Source organism: Phyllostomus hastatus, unplaced genomic scaffold (genome assembly GCF_019186645.2).
Source record: "Phyllostomus hastatus isolate PE091 unplaced genomic scaffold, TTU_PhHast_1.1 phas_scaffold_216, whole genome shotgun sequence".
NCBI lineage: Eukaryota > Metazoa > Chordata > Mammalia > Chiroptera > Phyllostomidae > Phyllostomus > Phyllostomus hastatus.
In genome coordinates, this window is record NW_025334018.1 from 10,744,219 (window position 1) to 10,765,021 (window position 20,803).

Consider the following 20,803-nt stretch of genomic DNA (forward strand, 5'->3'; position numbering starts at 1 on the left):
CTATGTACATTGTATTTTCTTCAATAAATGTCTCTATTTTTCATTTATTGAAAAATGAAAAAGGACATGGCTGGATACTTTCTGGACAGACCTCATACATGCCTGCCTAAACTGAATTTTAGCAGTACTTGGAAAACAAAGAGAATCGCTCCCCGGGGACAACTAAATGTGGTTTCCTAGCAGAGAGTGGTTCAGTTTATCTGTGCAGAGTTAAGGGTAGGTTTGCAGATAAGCACTCTTTCATGGGAAATCAGATAAAAATCCCCCAAGAAAAAGATATAGCCTATTTGACAAGACAAATGATCTATTTGAAAGAGGGAGAAAGGAGAGGAGAGCTTAAATTAACAACTGTGCTGGCTACTTGATCCTTAATGATCTTAACAGAAAGGGCACGGAGCACTCAGTCACAGAGACATGAAACTGTGGTGGAGTTAGAAAGGTACTTGGATGGAATTTGGACCACTCACACTCTGTCTTTCTCAAAGTGGATCTGAGTAGAATTCCACGCTGCCATATACCAGAGACATCGGAATTCTCAGTTGTTTCCAATCAGAAACATTAACACCTCATTGAATGCCTGTCGTGAACCTTTGAGTCTTTGGGAAGACAGCACAGCATGGGGGAAGCACTGGGGTCAGACTGCCAGTGTTCCCAATTCATCAGCCATGCTGCCCTGGACAAGGACTCTTACGTGGACAGCAACATACTCAAAAGGTTATTGTTAAGATTAAATGAGATGATACACATGCCATCTGTGGCACATCATAATTGCTCAGTAACTGCTAGCTATTCCCATGTTCTACAGTAACAACAAGTGATGTGTGCAGAACCTTACTTCACAAAGGGCTTTTACAAGCACATTCCGGGAGAGAAGTCCTGTCCTTAAGAGTCAGATTTCCAGGCTCATTCAAATCCTAGTTCAAATACTGGCTTGCTTCTCACCAACTTTGCAAACACGAGGAGGCAGTTAACCTCAAAGCTCAGTTTCTTCACCTGTAAAATGGACTGATAACAGTTAAGTGTATAAGGTAGTTGTGAGAAATAAGTAATGTATGTGACCTTTTTAGCAAACACTAAGTGCTGAATAAATGCTCGCAATGATTAATACCCTACTTCACCTAAGAGCTCTGTTATGAGGAACCGAAGACTCAGAGGCCTGCACGTTAGAGATTTTCATGTCAGCTGTAGGCATTCCAGATTACACTCCCGGGCAAACAGAACAGCTGGCTGAGGACACTTCCCAGCAGTGACATCAGGGAGCTGTTTCAGAACATGAGTTGGTCAAGGAGATACACCCTGTACCTGAGCCAGGAAAGAGAATCCTATCCTGAAAGGCCTTCAGGCCAGCAAACCCTTCCCTCTAGAGCAGGGGGGTCAAACTCATTTCCCCGGGGGCCGCATCAGCCTCACAGTTGCCTTCAAAGGACTGAATGTAATTTCAACTCCTTAACAGTTAAGGAGTAGTTACATTTATATAGTCACAAAATTATTTCGGCTCTTTGAAGGCAACCGCAAGGCTAATGTGGCCCCTGGTGAAAATGAGTTTGACCCCCCTGCTCTCGAGGGAGAATTGCATTTGAATCTGGCACAGTGACACAGCAATTTCCTTCACCTCCCTAAATGGGGCCATTAAAAGTGGACATTGTCTTCTGGTCTTATCTCCGGTTATTGGGAAGAAAGATCACGATAGCTTCTTGATGTGCCCAGAGGGCTCTTGGTTGCCCTCAAACTTTTGGGGTTACCTAAAACTGAAGGGATGCGGAAGACGGAATCAGAGGCACGGGGCCAGCCCACGTGGTGCTGCAGGATACGGTGACTCAGCTCTGAGATCTGCTGAGTCAGAGATGGTTGTCTCCTTGCGGGGACCTGTAGCACTTGCAGCAAAAGAACTTTCTCTTCCTGTTGACCCCACCTCCATTCCCCTCATTCACTTTCTCTTTTCCCCTCCAGTCACAGTCCCAAATCACACTTCCTCACACCCCACACTCCTCCTCCAGAGAGATGCCCACTCACTCCACTCTACTTCTGGGTTGTGTGCACACCTAGCCCTTGATGTACAGCTCGTGCTGACTTAGGTGAGTGTCCGCACACGTCTGTGTGCTTTCCCCAGTGTGGGTGTGAATATGTGTGTTGTGTGATCTGGATTCGTAGGCGTCAGACGCTGAAACCAAATCATGAAGCCACACTGAGAGGAAGCATGCTGGCCTGGCTAAGGCAAACCTGAAAATCTGAATCAGCGCTTACAAGAAAATGGCTTGGTTGGATCTAAGGCAAGTGATATACATTTTTAAAAGTCATTAGATTTTAGCCTTGGCTGGTGTAGCTCAGTGGATTGAGCTCGGGCTGCAAACCAAAGTGTCGCAGGTTTAATTCCCAGTCAGGGTACATACCTGGGTTGCAGGCCACAGCCCCCAGCAACCACACTTTGATGTTTCTCTCTCTCTCTCCCTCTCTTCCTTCTCTAAAAATAAATAAAATAAAATCTTTAAAAAAGTCATTAGATTTTTAAGTAGATACATTTACATGATTGAAAATTTAATTAATTAATTAATTAAGCAGACATAAATGTCTGTTTTCTACCCCTGTCCTCCACTGTGTTCACTTTTCACTTCACCGTCCCAATCTGGTAACCGTGTTGATATTTCCTGTCAATCCTTCCACACAGACCAACAGATACAAATTTAAAATGCAGTCTCTTCCTCTCTACACAAAGGAGAGCACTCTTTGCCTGTCATTCTGCATCTTGCTTTTATCTTCACTTCATGCTCCATCTCAGGAATCTTCAACACTGATTCGCTGAAGTGCCCTGGTTCTCCCTGTGCAGCTTCCAGTGTCCTGCGGCGTGGATGCCCCGGATGGCATTCCACAGTTCCCTGACGGTGGACGCTTGAGTCGTTGCCGTTTCCTGCCACAGCGAACACTGCTGCACGGGATAACCTGTTCTCATGGTCATTGCTAAATTTTTCTCCGAAAGAGGCACCAGTTGACACTGGTAACAGCAGTGTAGGACAACGCCCATTTCTCCCTTCCTTACCAACACTGTGTGCATTCATACACGTAGGTTTTTACGAATTTGATAGGAAAACGGTATCTCATTATAGTTTGAATTTGTGTTTCTCTTACTATAAGGGAGGTTGCCTCTTCATGTATTTAAGAACTGCTTGTATTTTTTTTTCTGTCAACTGTCTCTTTACACTTTTGCCCAATTTTCTTCTGGGTAATGGAACTTTTTCTTATTGATCTCTAGGAGCTCTTAAAACATTAAGGACATTAAACTTTGAGTGTGAAATGAGTTACCAACAATTTGCTCCGAATTTGCCATTTGTCTTCTCACTTTGCTCAAGGAGCTTTTTTGCCAAGCAAAGATTTTTATTTTTATGGAATTTAATTTTAAATCTTTTACTTTATGACTTCTAGATTTTGTATCATAGTTAGAAAGGTCTTCTCTACTCTGAATTTATAGAGAAACTTGCCTTTTAGGATTTACTTTTTACATCTAACATGTGATACGTTTGGAATGCACCCTAGAATGATGCACTTCACCACTTTGGGGTGAAGCTGAAGAGCGGGGCAAGGTCAGAGGGACGTTCCGTGCGGGCTGATGGCGGAGTCAAACTCGGTGTAAGATTCTCATGGCTCTGCCACGCTCTCGAGTCGCTGCCCACCCAACCGCAGTCCTGTGGCCCAGGCATGGGTGTCTGACCCACAGCAGGTCACTCAGATCCCGTCTCAGGAATTTTTGACCTTTGGATCAGGTTGAGAATCAGTTCTTGGTGCAGGCAGCCATAAAAAGTAAATTGTGGGACATCCAGGGGCCAGACTTCCCTCCACAGGAAGCAGCTGGGCAGCAAAGAAAGGAGGAAACTAACCCAGAAAAAGGCAGAGTGATGGAACTACTCGGCAGTCAACAGGAATGAAGGACTGATACACACAGCGACATGAATCAAGCTGAGTGAAAGAATCTAGACCAAAATAAATACTTATTATGTGATTCCATTTACACAGAACTCTTGAAAACGCAAACTACTCAACAGTGACAGGAAGCAAATCGGCAACGCTCGGAAGAGAAGGACCAGGAGAGGCAGCGCGGGCCAGGAGAGACGAATTACGAACAGGCACAGGGAGAATCTGGGTGTGACAGATACGTCCACTATCCTGACTGTAATGACAGTTCCATTTCAAAACCCAACAAAATGTACACTTTAAATAGGTAAAGTTCATTTTATGTCATCAATACCTCAATGAAGCTGTTTTTTTTTTAAAAAGCAAATGTGAGGGGGAAAATTAACACAGAAAGAAGCTGAAATGAGAAGTGTATGTTTAGGAGGGGGGAACAAGAAGAAGAATGATTTTACAGAGTGTCTAGATCTCTTGTTCTAGACACTATCTAGAAAAAGAATGATTTTAGATAGTGTCTAGATGCTCAGCTGACTCTCCAGTTTGCTTTCTTAACCCAAACTTGGATTCTCGTGATGATATATTTACCACTTTGCCCAAGCTGAGAGTCTATCTTCTGGAGACAGTAATAGAACCATATCCACCCTCTTCCCAAGATATAGCCCTAGGACTCCATTTGGCTCCTTCTCTTGTTTGCCTTTCACATGCAGTTTATCCACAAATAAACCAATCCCACCCGCAAACATATCTAGCATGTGTTCCCCCCCAGCCAGACCTGCTGGCAGTCCAGCTGCTCATCCTCCTCCAGCTAGACTCTTTTCAGGCCTCCCACGCGGGCTCTCCTCCCTCTTCCGCCCTCCACATTGTTTCCAAGGTTACCTACTTCAAGTATAGATCTGATCCTTCCATCCCCTTTCTCAAAACAGTAATACCAACAACCAGTGACCGCTCCCCACGCCCCTCATTGCACCTCGCAGCCTGGCCCCAGCACCCCTCTGCAGAGCCCTCCAACATCCCCCACGACCCTGGTATGCACCTAACTCCGCCCACACCAGGCTTGCTTGCTCCTCAGTAAACCTGTCCTATTTGTCCGCCTGACACACTTCTAACACATTTAAATCTAACTCACATGTTACCTTTTTATAGCTTTATTTGGCTGTCTCAGGCTGAATTAATTGCTCCTTCATCTGTGTTCCCATAGCTCTTATCATCTCTGTTGTGGTGATAGATGAGTCTGTCTTTCCCATAAGATGATAAACTTCTGAATAGCAGGAAATGTGTCTTAATTCAATTTTATAAACCCAGAAACACCATAACTCATAAAACGTAGCAGGCACTTAATTAATGTCTTTTCATTGATTTAAATCGAGGGGAATCAAAATCGATCAATAGTTGTTAAGTCTTTTTTGAACACCCCTTAATAAAAGAAAATGTCACAAGAAATCTCAGTATATAATGCAGATGAAGGTGGAACTGATCCAGCTGAAGAGTAAAAGAGTTTGATCCAGAGACTATTTTATTCTGGTTTGCAACAGTTTTCTTTCCACCTGCACCTGGGTTTAAGGGATGTGCTTTTATGCCACCTTCCTCCATTTCCTGGTCTTCTCCACCACCTGACAAAGACGCCACTCACTCTCTCTACAAGTATCCGTAATCCTCCTGGATCACAAAAGACCCAAAAAGACAACGCCCCTGTTTTACCAGGCATCCCTGCTCATGGCTTTCCTGTGTCCTAAGAAAGACCCAATTGTGACAGAAAAAAGTTTTTGGACAAAGACATCCCCGCCCATGAAGGCCATCCTTATAAAGGGGCCTCCGGCTATTTGCTCAAATGACCAAGCTGGTTTCCCAAAGGTCAGATGAAAGAATAAGCGCATCTCCTAGGTGCTGAGGAGTCAGGGAGTTACATAAACCACTGCTGGTGGGTGCTTCTTCCTTTTCTTCTTCCTGTGTGCAGAGTCTGCGTTTAAAATTTTGACTCTGTGATCTTTTTCCAGAGTTTCACTTTATAGACTTGATTCTGATATTGTTTTCTTCCATCTTGCATTCATTCTCTCCACAGTTTTATAAATATAAAACCCAGTCGGCTACGCTGGGAACCCAGAGGAAGTATTCACACCGTTTGTGGCACGTAGAATTTATGATAAAGATAAAACGGAAGCGATTTCACTGTATTTGCAGAAAAAATGAGGGCACTGGACCAAATGATCTCCAAGGGCTTCTCCGACCTCGTGAGTTTATGATTTCAGAGCAGATGAGAACATATCATAGGTTTCAGGTGAATTATATGAGAAAATAAATTGTTCTTTGCACAAATGAATAAAATCTAATGGCAATAAATCTCAGAAAGAGCATTTCAAGAATCACCTTCAATGCCTCATTTCTTGTACAGTTTCATTTTTGTGTTATTTTTCTTACTTTCTAAGAGATGCCACTGGCATGGGGTTTCAACTGTGATTCAACAAATGCGTGTGAAGCCTTCCAGACCCCAGACAGAGGCCACGGGACCTAGAGTCCTGTTACAAGGTCAACAGGACTACAGAGGAACAAAAGAGAACTCTCCCAGCTGCTAAAACAAGGTGCCAAAAGAGGGGGTTTCAAAAGCTGGTTTGCTGGTAGGAATTCAAAATGCAATTGCCCAAACCATTAAGGTTTTATGGTTAGGCTACCAGGCCTGATTCCAAGAGCCATTTAACTCAAAATATAATATAAGAGGACCATTAAGAGCTTTATTTTTATATATTTAGCCTAATTTATAGCATCTCTTTTTTGGATAAAAAATCCATTTCGAGTTTCCTGCTGCGATGCCATGAACATACCTCCCTCAGCCCAGTGACAGACACAGACCTGTGGTGCTGGGGACAGTTGGGGCAGAGGTTCCCAGCTACCTGCTCTCCACACCAGCTGTGTGTCTGCCCAAGAGAAGGCAAAATTGCTCCCAGCTGGGGAGCAAGGAAGCGCTGCCTTGAACAGTGGAGTTCTGAACGTCAACTTTCCCGTTCTTGTTTAAGTTGTTCTATAAATCAAACATTCACAAAGGATTGCCTACTTTTGCATTAATTTAGAATCCTGTTTTTTGACCATGATTGAGGACTCAAAGGTTATTTTACTGTTTGCTATAATTAGTGAATGGTTCTATGTTTCTCGATTATAATTAATTTGTTTTCAAATTTCAGTATAATCTCTAAATCGATCATTATCACAAATAGATGTCAGTACTTGGCTGTATTTTGCCTTTTAGCAGAAATAAATGGTCCACATTTTTTGAATTAATGTCTTGTGGGTTTTGTTTTGAACTACTGGGAGAGAAAAAAGAAATGCAGAATGATAAAGTGCATTTTGAACCAAACACGAGCTTAATCATTCACTCAACAAACATTTATTGAGTACCAACTACTCGGCTGCGTCCCATGGAGTACACAAAGATGAATAAATCACATTTCCTGCACTCATGGAAGTCATGGGTTACAGGAAATAAAACATACAAATAAATAACTCTACTCAAGGTAAAATGAATAAGTGCTGAGAGAGATGAGAGTTCCTTGGGCAACAAAAGAGGAAGAGAGGACCTTTAGTTGAGACAAGAGAAGTTTCCTGAGAAATTTGTGCCTACACTGATCCCTGTTCCAGAGGCAGATCTAAAGTGATGGAAGGGGGTGGAAAACCACTGATGGTGTAACCAAGCAGAAACTTCCTTTCTTTAATGTGACCTCCTTCTTTCCTTTTGATTCAAGCTGGCCTTGCCCACACTAAGAGCACCCTGACTTACCTGCCCCCCCTTCCCTTTCCTGTCCACTCCGTTCATTGTGAAGCCCTCGGGACAATGAGGTTCTGGATGGTATCAAATAATCTTAGGAACAAAGGCTTGGGTCTGTTCACCACAGAGCCAGAGTTTCAGTCAAACTAGAACAACATCGAGGCTTCAATTGTGCTTCAGCTCCAGAACGACCCCACAGCCCCACCCTTAGAAAACAGGATGAGGTGATGCCATGGCTGACATGAGGACCAGCTGCAAAGATCAACCACCCCCTACCCTTGCACTGACCAATCGGTGGAGGCCACGATCCTCACCATGACCCTAACACCCTTGCCCCCTATAAAACCCATCCCCTAGGAGCTCCAGCAAGCCAGGTCTTGAAGCACACTAGCTTACCTGCAACGCCAGGTTTAGCATCATTTCCTGAAATAATAAAACCTTACATTCTTGGCTGCAAACTCCTGTTCGAGTTTGACTTTGCTTTGATGCATGCAGGCAAATGAACACCTTTAGTCTAGTAACAATGACTTTAGGAAAAGTGACAGGGGTTAGCTGAGTGATTTAGACAGCAGACAGATACTAGCTCAATAACAATTGTATTGATTCAAATGAAATTGAGATGCTTGAAACGTATGAGACTGTTGTAAACCGTGAGGGGGATCAGAGTTTTGCTACACCAAAATATGCCTTTTGGGATATTGATTATTTTAAGCTGGTTACTTTTAAGAAACAAAAGACTCAGAACCTTTGGCCCTCCCCTTTACCTCCCTGAAGGAATTCAGATAGAAACACCTTCTTAAGGAAAGGAACTATTCATCTTAGCAATTCCCCTTAGCATAATCACCTTGGCTATACGAATTAAGTGGCAGGCAGGGAAATAGCCCGCAAAGCCTGTTGGGTAAACTACCCTCTGCATCCCATGGTTTCTGGTGGCCCAGCAAGAATTTGCTCACTACATGTCTGCTCTTTTTCAGCTACCTGTGAATTGCCTTCCTCCCCTTTGAAGTCCAGACCACCACCCCTCTCTCTGATGGCACATATGCATCAACTGCCCAATTTGTCCTCAGGGTCCCACATTCTTACAGAACCCTTATTATGTGCATACATAATAAGGTTGCTTATTGTCTCCTGTTAATTTCTGAGGCCAGCCAGAAGAACTAAGAGTGGAAAGAGGGAAAACTCTTCCCTCCCCACACTGGAGACTAAGGAAAAGAGGGTTTCAGGATCTTATCCGTCTTATCTGTATTCCTACCGCCTGGAACCGGGATGGCACGTAGTAAGCTCACAGCAAACATTTCTCAGGTGAATTATTGAAAGACTCAGTGCTGCCAAATATCTAAGAAGTTGAGGAGCGGGAAGAGCCATTCAACGGTACAATGAAGAGATTGCTGGGAGGTGAGGTGGAGGGTGGTGTTACCGCCCAGGTCAGGGACGTAAAGGACGTTCTGTGTTTGTGTCAGAAGGTAACGGGGTGCAGAGGCAATGGGGAAGGTCAGGAGAATGGACTGCGGTGTGGCTGCGCTGACACAGGTGGTGGAAGGGAGGGGCTGGTGTCCCGGTGGCATTAAGACAACTGAATAAGGGCGGACACCTAAACGAAGCACCGTAACTATGTGCTACGTTATTCTTTTTCGATCGCTTCCAGGGACGTGTGTGTGAGTGTATATGTGTACATAAGTGTTTGTGCTTACACATCTGTGGGGGTTTGGGTCCATGAGAGGAGAATCTGTTAAAAAGAAATACTGTTTATATCTACTGGGATATATATTTGTGCGAGTGAATTGTAGTCGCTTAAACTTTTTGCCTCTGTTCTTTCTTCTCTCCTTCCCTCCATTCCATTCTTTGCCACCCATTTTTAGAGACCTTGATTCCATAGGCTAAGATACCCCCTGTAACAAGGTTCCCATTTAGATATCCTGGCAATCAAGGAGGGAACAAAGGACTTCTGACCAAGGCCATACCTGACTAAGGCCCCGGGGCCAATGGGGGTGGGTGTTGTTTTCAAGCTGAATTGGTAATAAATCTACTTCTCAATGGACGTGCTAGCAGACTGCTCTTCTTGGAAGGGTGTTTCAAAGCGAAAGTAAACTTGGGTTTCCCTTCCATTGGTTCCCCTTTAAACTATTTCGATGAGAAAATGTGGTCTCAAAAGGCTTTCCCCAACCCAATCGATAGCATCCAATATCACTTAATGGACAGAATCCTAAAGAGGCAGTTCAATATCTATAACATTTGATCTTTTTTGGAGTGGCCCACCACATTAGTTTTAAGTGTCTCATAAAATAAGGCCACATTCCAAGTCTGTGTTGCCATAAAATCACCTTTAAATAAAATATCATAAAGACTTTTTGTCTTGACATAAAACTATCTTCCTGCCCATATTTTAATACAATTTCCTGAATTTCAGTACATGTCATACCTAATGGAGCAATAATTTATAATTAATCAAACAACCTGCCTATTCTATGGAGATTTACAATATCACAATAATGCCATGCCAGAGTAGTGCCTCACCTGTGTCGATGACCTCGAATTGATGAGCTAACATCCTCCCTTGGAAATGAGTTCTAATTTAAATATGCTGGTAATCATGAAGGGCATGTTTACATTGAATGTGGAAAGTGCTCAATGTCTAAGTCAGCAGTTCTTGGCTATGGACACTACTTCTTGGGGGTGTTTGGAAATGTGTGGGGTTAGGGGGGCCTTTTCAGTTGCCACAGTGACTAGGAGATGCTATTGGCACCAATCACATCAAATCTCTTAAAGCCACCCACTGGGTAGTTTCAGGTCCACATGTATTTGTTCCCTCTTCCCACAACATTCTGTCCCCCATGTCAATTGTGTATGTGTTTTTATTATAGTTATTAATATTATTATTATTATTATTATTATTATTGTAATATACACATAACATAAAATTTACCATTTTAACTTTTTAAAAGGGTACAATTCAGCAATTCAGTGACACACAGTACATTCACTGACTGTGCAACACTATCACCACCTGTGGTGGGTGGTTAGACAGACGGGATCAGAGCAAGGATGATGGAGCAGGCACAGAAGGTCACCAGGGCAGAAAGCCGTGAGTGCCTGGCAAAGGGCAAAACTGGGTGACCTAGACCCAGGATGACCTTTCCTTTCCTTCCCTAGTATATCACTGTGCATGCAGTGTAGACCCTCTTACCTTTCATACCCTGGTCATGCAGCTCAGACCCTCCCCTGACCTTTCCTCCATAGTCATGGTCATCGCTAGTCATGCGGGTTAGACCCCTCAGACAGGGAAAGGGCGGGAGGGCTGGAGAAGAGCCCTGAAGCATGGAGCCCCCGGGACAGTGAGGTTCTGACTCGCACCCAGTACACCCAGGCCTCAGGTGGGTTTCAGCTCCAGGCCCAGAAAAGCAACAAAACCAGACAAGGGACGCTGTGGCTGACCTCAGGGCCAGCTGCACTGACGAATGACCCCCTGCTCTGGCACCGACCAATCAGCAGAGACCACAACTCTGAAAGGACACACTTGGAAAGCTGATGACTATTCTATTGGGATCCTCCTCAGAGACTTCAAGATAAAAGTCCTCAAGATAGGGGACCCAGAGCCGTGGCTCTCTCTACGGAGCATGCCAGCGCCTTTCCCCACCCCCTCCCCCAAGGTACATTCTCCTTACCTCTCTCTTTCTCCTCAGTTCCAAGCACTGCTCTTTGGCCCCTTTACCTCGTTTCCTGAGCCCACTTCTCCTACAACTCTGACCAAAAGTCACTTCCGCTACCTCTGTGACTTTCTAAATAAACTTCCTCTTATAGTTTGCACTTGGATCTGAATTCTTTCTTAGCCAGAATTCAAGTACTGAGGTTGCTGATCCAACAAGGTCCAGTCTGACTCCTCTGGTCTAACACCTGGTGCTGTCTTCACTGTCAACATACCTCATTCCAGAACATTTTCATCGTCCCAAAAGGAAACCCTGTAACCATTAAGCAGTTACTCCCCATGTCCACCACCTCCCCTAATCTTCTGGCAATGACTAATCTGCTTTCTGTCTTAGGAATTTGTTTATTCTAGATATTTTATATAGACAGAATCATGCAATCTATGGCCTTTGTGTCTGGCTTCATTCACTTAGCATAATATTTTCAAGATTCATCCATGTTGTAGCATATTAGCACATCATTTTACCAGTATATTATGGATAAATAATATTCCATGGTATGGATATACTTTATTTTGCTTATCCGTTTATCCATTGATAAATGTTTGGGTTGTTTCAACTTTTTTGCTATCCTAAATAGTGCTGCTATGAATATTTGTGGACAAAGTTCTTATTCGCACCTGTTTCAGTTTTGGGGAGTATATACCCAGGAGTGGAATTGCTGAGTCATATGTTTATTTTATGTTTAGCTTATTGAGGAACTGCCAAGCAAGTGAGCATCTTTTAAGACATCCTTTCTGAAGTCTGATTTGACCTGTCCTTTCCCTTCCACCCAAGGTATCCCTCCTTCTATGTATTATCACCCTTTCCAATGTATACATCTCTCCTGGCACCTGAACTTGAACTTAACAACCTTATATTACCTGCCACCTGTTAGTAGATTGTTAACTCGAGGAAAGAACTCAGGCATTATTTTTCTTTGTATTGTTTACTGCAATTTGGTGGATTGTAAGCTATCACTAAATCTTTGCTGGGAAAATAACAGTTCTCGGTGTAGAAAAGACTGTTTCAAAGAGGGTGACTTTTCATTTGGGGAATGAAGAACTTTAGATACTATAAAGTGGTGACTGCTGTTTTTTAACTTTGGTGGCTGGGGCTGTGTCAGCACACCCAGGTTGCTAGTATACTTATTTAGGCAAAGAAAGAATATACATGTACATATTTGTGTGTATATATGTGTTTGTTTTGGGTTCAAACCGAACTAGAACAGTTTGTATTTCTTATCCTGCAGTTTTAAAAAAATGATCTGAGAGAGAGCAAAGACAGGAGAAAGAGAGAGAGAGAGATTGATTTGTTGCTCCACTTACTTATGTACTCATTGCACATAACTGTCCTCACGTACTCACTGTACTCATTGTCCTTCTTCGTGCCCTGACCAGGGATCAAACCCATGACTTCGATGTATCAGGACAACGCTCCAACCAACTGTGCTACCTGGCCAGGGCCTATGCTGCAGCTTTTTTTGAAATCATTGTTGTATTTTTTTACATTACCTTTTAGTCCCCTTATGCCCCCCTTGTCCCCAGCAATCACCACACTGTTGTCCATGAGTCCTTTTTCTTGTTCGCCCAATCCCTCCACCCCAACCTCTCCCCGCTCCCACTGGCCATCGCTGCAGCTTTTGGACAGTAAGCTACATTTACAAAATCTATTTACCAGCCAAGTGACCTCAGCAGTGTGGGAGGAACTTGTCAGAACTTCACCCTCAAACACACCTGGGCTGCAGTGCCCCTCCACTGCTACGGTGATGTCTAAAATGTGCTTTTTATAAGCCATAGTTTTGACTTAGGAGTCTAGAATTGCTGGCAATTTTGAAAAAATCACGGAGTTTTAATTGAATTGCTTTCAAAGAAGCTTTACTTAATGGGTCACAGGACAAAATGTTGAATTAACACAAAGAATTTCCTAATGGAGTGAAAACAAATGGGAGGTGGCTTCCCATGTGTGCCTCCTGTAATTGGAACCACCAGTCAGTGTCGCATGAGGGCTCCCTAGTGGAATGGTTTTTGTCTCTAAGTCAGCACACAGCATTAAATGCTGAAAAAGGGTTCACTTTCCAAGTGCAAAACTGCTGAGGGTCAGACAAAGTAAAAGGCATAACTTTTGCTTGGGAAAAGCTTAAAATCTAGCTGGGGAGGTAAGAAATAGACACATAAAAGATCGTTATCAATTTAGGAATGTGTAAGAGCTAAAGGAGTAACATAAACAACTGGTGGTATTGGCGGGTGGAGACGGGGCAAGAAGAGGTGCTCCCTGAGCGATCCACGTGAAGTACCTCAGGCAGGCAGGCAGGCTGCAGGTTCCAAGTACAGAGCAGGATGCGGTGGTCCAAGGGCATGTGAAGGTTAAGGACCGTCATGTGAATGAGTCTAGGTGGAGCAGGATATCCGGGTAAGGGAAGATGGGGATACACGAGTGGCATGGGTAAACTAGAGCCAGACTGAAAAGTGCTGAAAATACAAATTGGTTTAGACTTTGTCTTGCAGGGACTGAAAAACTGGGATTCTGAGTGGGCCAGTGACACACTGACTGTCATCATTACAAATACATAATCTAACCGGGTTTACAGACTGGCTTACAGAGAAAAATAACGGAAAAGAGAACTAAGCTCGGAGGCTAATGGGACAGGCCAGCCGAGAACTGAGAGCCTGAACTGGAGCAGTGGCAACGGGGTCTATAAAGGGCAGGTAGGAGGTAGGAGGTAGAATCATAAATAAAGTTGGGTTTTCTTTCGTTTTAGACAAGCATTATAAAGGGGTGGTTTTTCTAATTTACTATTTCTACTTCATATTTTCTAGACACTACTCTGTTGGAAATCAGGTCCTCCTTAGCTGACAGAGGGGATCAGGATAGGTTACTCCAAAATATGCCACTTGAGCTTAAGGATTACTTTGAGCTGAAGGCAATTAAGAAATATGCACAGGAAGAACTGTCTGTCCTCCCTCTTACCACCTAAAAGCAGGGCATACATTTCCCTTGTAAAGGTAGCATGAATTTCCATTTGTAAAGGCATCTCCCTCTCCAGTACTGAAAGCAGAGAAGCTTTTAATCAAAGGAGATGACTCTTACCCCTGAAGACAGCATTAACTTGAGTCTGCACAATAAACCTTAGTGAGCATCCTTTGTTTACCATACATTTCCCAGTCACTTTCCCACAATTTAATGGCCCTAAAAGCTCAAACCACCCCTGTATTTCCATTGTCTAGTCACTTCTCTGTAATTGTATCACTCTTTGTTAAAGTGGTATATAGTCCCCTGGGTCTAACCCCCTCTTTGAGTTTTCACTTATTTTCAGGGAAGTCTCACATGCATGCAAAATAAAACTTGCTCCTGTTAAACTGTCTTTTGTCAGCTTAATTCACAGTATCCTGGAACTAAACCTAAGAGGATAGAGGAAAAGTTTTTCTTTCCCTACACTGACCACTCAACATTGCCCTCAAGCAATTGACCAACACTCAGTAAGGCTGGAGGCCTTTGTGGCAAGGAGTGGCTGCTGGAATAGCTGGATGACCTGAAGGTGAAGTGTCCCAGCTGTGCGTCACCAAAGTGACAGGTGGTGTCTCCCAGCTCTCCAAGATCCACGCTGTTTGCACATTCATTGACCATGTTCTCGACGTCATTAACCAGACTCAGAAAGAGAACCTCAGGAAATCCACAAAGGCAAGAAGCACATGCCCCTGGGTATGAGGTCCAAGAAAACACGTGCTATGTACCACTGACTCAACAAGCACGAAGAGGAACCTGAAGACCAAGAAGTAGCAATGGAAGGAGCAGCTATACCCACTGCAGAAGTACGCAGTCAATAAAGCACAAACTGGCTAATGTTAAAAAATATATACCAGACTTTGCCATGTATATGTGTGCATTTCTGTGTGCATTATACATGGAATTATTATGCTCATTATTATGCCCATGGTATGTAATCATTATTATATCTGTGTATACATACCATGTATCCTTATTTTTCCCTCAAAAATTTGGGCAAAAAAAAGCACATTATACAATGCAAAATACGGTATATATCATTTCTCTTCTACTTCCTGAGTCACTTTCTCACTCACTTATTTGTCTGATATGTGCATTTGTTTTTTGTCCATCTCCTCCCAAGAGAACAATGTTCTACCGGGGCGGGGACCTGCTCTTGTTCACCACTCTAACCCCACAACCTAGAATAGTATCTGGTGCACAGCAGGTACTCGGGAAGCAGGCTCTGAGATGGAGTTGGTGTGCATGACCTCTATTGGGGTGCCCTTGGGGTCAATAGCAATAACAGGGAAGAGCAGAGAACTTGGGTGGTGATACAGTCTTAATGAAGGCCTCAGCCAATCCCACAGGAATCTCTGAGGCTGGGAGGGCCTTTTGCAGTTGTATCAAATTGGGGTGGGAAGCCCGTACAAACTCCTATAGTTCAGTCATTTAAGGGGGTAGCTGTAGGACAGGGGCATGACCTTGAAGGAGGGGTTCCCTTTAGCTAGGCAGTTGTGCAGTGCGCTGATCACTGAGCGAGCCCTCACTGCACTCCCGGGAGCCAGGGAAACAACTCCTCCATTTCTGAAGGGAGATCAGGGAGGCCCCTCACAGTGCCCACCACAGCACTTAAGAAAATGGCTGAGAAATGGACTTACTGAGACTAAAGAACAGAACAGATGGGGTGAGGGTTCGTGACATGCAACAGAGGAAGGAAATGAGACCCAGCTGAGTGAATCCTCCATTCACCTGCTATGTGTGGGCGCTCTATGGGACATGATGTTCAGACCATGTAACAGAGCACAGGCACAAACACCCGTGGTGCAGAGCAGTGTGTCACAGCAAAGTGGTGCTTATAGAGAGAGAAGAGGAAGGGACCCCTTCTCTAGGGGAATGAGGAGAAGGATAGAGGAAGGCCACGTGGGAGAGGCTTCAGAAGCCTTGAAAGAGCAACGAGGTTTTGCTGAGCCAAGCAGGTGGAAGGCAGCTGGCAAGCTAACAGGAATAGCTCAAGGGCTGGGATGTAAGAAATCCTGAGCCGCAGGGTCAACAGTCCTCTCGCCTCTAAATCCTCCAGCTTCCTTGCTCAGGGATCCCTCAGATGCCGCACAATGTGTGCATTTCAAGTTAACTCTAAAAGAGGAGAAAGTGTTGCCTCCTTGCCCACTGAGTCTATCAGCCTTAGGGGGGCAATTAGTAGGAGATCCAAGTGACTGGTTCTATTTTTAGAACTGTAATAGACCAATCATGCGAACCACTACACTGCCCATTGTGTTTGGGAAACAGAGTGGACTATAGAAAGGAAAAACCACACCCTTCCAAAGAGAAACCAGTGGGGCGGGTAGCTGAGGCTCTGGTTTCAAAAAGTTTAGAATCAAATAAATAGGTGTAAAGACCTTCACTAGTGTAACCTTACGGATGAGGAAACTGAGCTCAGAAGGATGAAGAGCCCTCCCCACGGTCACACAACAGACCAGCGTCAGAGGTAAATCCCAACAGTGAACTCACAGTCCTGGGCCCCTTAAATGACCACTGAGATCTTTGGCCAGAGCCCCTCACATGATGCCTGCTTCCCCCTTATTTAGTTAACAGCAATAGGAGCCACTGGCCAACCCATCTGCTTAGTCAAGTGGCAGTTCTCACCTAACTGCGACCACTGCAAAGAAGAATGACAGACATCGGCTCAGCTAGCTTGGAGTCTGTGTTCCTGCAGTTCATGAATGGCACGCTGAGAACCAGACTGGGGGTTGTACTGTTGGGTGAGGGAATGTTTCACAAGGCCACGGCAGGGATCACTGGCCTTGGCTCTGATGGAGTGAAGAAAACAAGGTCATGATTTCAGAGACCAAAAACAGTCACTTGAAACCATGGTTTCAGCTTGAGATTCCAACTTGCCCTCGTGTTTTCCCGACAGCTAACCAATTTCTGTTTGCATAACCTAATCACAACCTGAATAGCAACTTCCTCGTATGCTTCTATATGCTTCTAAAACAGTCTTCCCTCGCCCTCCTAATACTATAAATGGATCCACTATTTCTCATGTAACTCGATCCCTCTGTTCCACGGCAATCTCAGTCTTCAGGTTGGAATGCGTGGGATATCTTGTGGCCAGACCGGGGACAAAGCTGGGACTGGGCGCCAACACTGGTCGCAGCAGTGTTTGAGCCCCTGCAGTCAGAAACTTTATGGGAAATGATGTGATTAGAGAGAGACAACAAGCCCATGTGTGAAACTGTACAGAGTCTGATCAGAGGTCTGAACACACTCAAAAGCAGGCAGAGGAAGTAAGAGAGGAAGGCCCGAGACTCTGACAATAAATGTTAAAGTCAGCGGGTGGTTGGTGGCCTCAGTCATAGGTGGTCGACTGGCTGTCAGTGGAGGTAGTGGAGGGTACTCACCTCCAGTGGGACAGAGAAGTATAATCCTCCTCCGAGGAGGAACAACAAATACTTGGTACCAACATTTCAATATTCCGCCATTGTCCTTTCTGTTCACGTGCAGCTTTGGGAAAGGACGCCCGTGGAGCCCGAAGCAGGCTGGGGACTCGTCTCACCAGGCAGGCCTGGGACACCATACCCGGAGCCCAACAGCCCACACCCGGCCTTTCTCCCCAGACCTTGCGTGCATGCTGCTCTGAGCAGGAGGCATGCGTGTAGTGCGGAGAAGCAGAGTACAGAAAGGAAGGAACATGGGCCTTATCTGCACACTGTTATGGGTTGAATCGTGTCTTCCCAAAAAGACATACTGTAGCCCTGGCCCCTGGTACCTCAGAAAGTTACCTGGCTTGGAGACAGGGTCTTTACAGAGGTAATTAGGTTAAAATGAGGTCATTAGGATGAGTTCTGATCCAATATGACTGGTACTCTTATAAAAAGGGGACAGTTGAACACAGACACATTCACAGGGAAGATGATAAGGAGACACAGGGAAAGACAGCCATCTATAGGCCAGCGAGGGAGGTGTGAGACAGACCCTCCCTCACAGCCTCAGAAGAAACTAACCCTGCCGACACTCTGATGGCCGACTCCCAGCCTCCAGAACTGTGAGACAGTGAATGCCTTTGCCTAAGGCACCCAGTCTGTGGCACTTTGTTACTGCCGTGCTTACCTAGCAAACTAGCACAACAGACATCTCCAGTTGCTTACTAGGAACTGTTTGGATGCTCTTTTGAAAGGGTCTCTAGAGCCATACCAGGCCAGCAGGAAAGAGACCCATGATCAGCTGATAAGGTCTTCCATGAATGTGGGGTGCAGAACAGCATTAAATTTAGAGTCAGCCGACCAGATCATGCACCCAGGCTCCAGCACATTGTGGCTTCACGAGGGGAGCAGGGGTCACACAAACTTGTGAACTGGTGAACTGATGGTCGGGGCTGCCAGGAGTCCATGCCTGAGGGACGTGCCGAAGGATGCGGGGAGGGGAATGGAGAACAAGGACGGAGGGCAGAATGGAGAGCTGGTGACAAAGCAGCCAGCCCCTCCCTAAGAACAGACCACTAGCAACTGCTAAAGGAATGCCCAAGTCTCAAACAGAATGGCAGCTCCTTAATATTTTACTAGATGTCAACTTCCCTTTCAATTAGCCTTTTTGAGGTTTGCTGCATTAAGACCACGGGTCTGCTCTCCCCAGCTAGGCTGAGTATTGTGAGATTTCCTCACCTGTAGCAGAGTATCATAAGATTCCAAAGCCTTGCTAACCACGAGGCATTTCCCAGAGCAGGTCTCAGAGTGCGTTAGTGTATAAGACAAAGCCTGAAATAGTGATGAAAAGGTGCAGAGGTGTGGGTGTGGTCATTGCTTTTGGCAGGTGAGGGCCTCTCTTTATTTCCTTCCTGCTGGCAGATTCAACAACAAACTTTTTCATTATAAACTCTAGTGTGTGTGTATGTGTGTTTGTGTAAATGTTTTAGCATGCTGGGTGCTCCATAGAACACCATTCCAATTTGGAAGCAGGATAGCTACCTCTGCTGTAGGTATTGGGGTTAACTTAGCAGGCTCCCCGCAGTAGTAGCAATGGTGAGATGCCATCCAAAGTGACTTCAGAGGCTGTGACCTTCAGCAGGAACCTCAGAGCAGAGTGAAATGAAAAGACAGTGTATCTATTGTCCATGTAACCAACATCCCAAAAGTAGTGGCTCAAAACAACAATGATTTCATTTGTCTATGATTCTGTGGGTCCGTAATTTGGGCTGGGCTCAGCGGGGTGATTCTTCCATCCACCCGAGGTCATCCAGGTGGTTGCAGACAGCTGTCAGGCGGCCGAGGGCCTGGCTGATGCAGGGAACCTTGGCTGGGATGACCCATCTCTGTCCCACAGGCTTTATCACAAGGTGGTGGGAGAGTCCTCAGCAGCTGGGGGTGAGGTGGAGGCTAGCCCAGATGCACAAGCACTTTTCAGGCCTCTGTTTACGTCCCCCTTGCTAACGTCCCGAGGCCAAGCCCAGAGTCAGTGTGGGAGGGGACTGCACAGAGGCTCAGACACACAAAGGCATGATTCTTTGGGGGCCTTCAGTGTAAGAATCTCCCACAGTCCGCCCTTCTGAGAACCTCTGTAACCTGCTCTGAGACTCTCCCAGGTGAAACTGGCGAACAGCTGAAGTGCTTCCTTTGGAGGTAGGTTCAGGAGCCAAGCGAAGCCTTCGGTACTTTCACTACTTGATCCCACCTGCACATACAGCCAAGTCGGCCTGAGGAAACTCACATTATTAACCTTGAACTCTGAGACTCAGTTTCCCGGGGGGTTATGGTAAGGATCACGTGAGCCCCCCCAGCCTTTTGTGGAAAGCACCAAGTTGCACACAGAAACAGATGCTCTTCCGTCGGCCGGGATAAGCCACGGGGCAGACCTCACGCTGGTGGCCAGGGAAATGTACAGACAGTCAATGGGAAAGTACAGTTCCCGGTGAGCAGGCTGTTCAACTCTTTTTCTAAATACAGGAGTTCGTTTATTTATTATTTATTTATTATTTATTATTTTTAAAATCCTCACACAGGGATATATTTTTATTGGTTTTTGAGAAGAAGGAAGGAAGAGAGAGAAACATCGATGCCAGAGAGAAACATTGGTCGGTTGCCTCCGGTACATGCCCCGACCAGGGATCGAACCCACACCTGGGTAAGTGCCCTGACGGGAGACTGAACCTGCAACCTCGTTGGTGTTTGGGACGACTCTCCAACCAGCTGAGCCATCTGGCTAGTGCTGTTTAAATCATTTTTTTAAAAAATCATGAGACGATCTTTTGGTTCCAGATAACTTGAAGTTAGCCTCGGTCTCTGTTTCTCTCTCTCCGCAAGACCAGCAAAGAGAAAAACAGATTTTGTATTTGTTTCACACATCTGCTTTACGTTTTGTTCTAACCCTAAATGGTTTCTCTATCTCATATGCAACCTGTTCTCTCTTGCTTCTAATAGCCTCAACCACTTTAAGATGTCTCAGCTTACGAGTATTTAATGGATTACACTCCGGGTTGATCCCAGCTCCC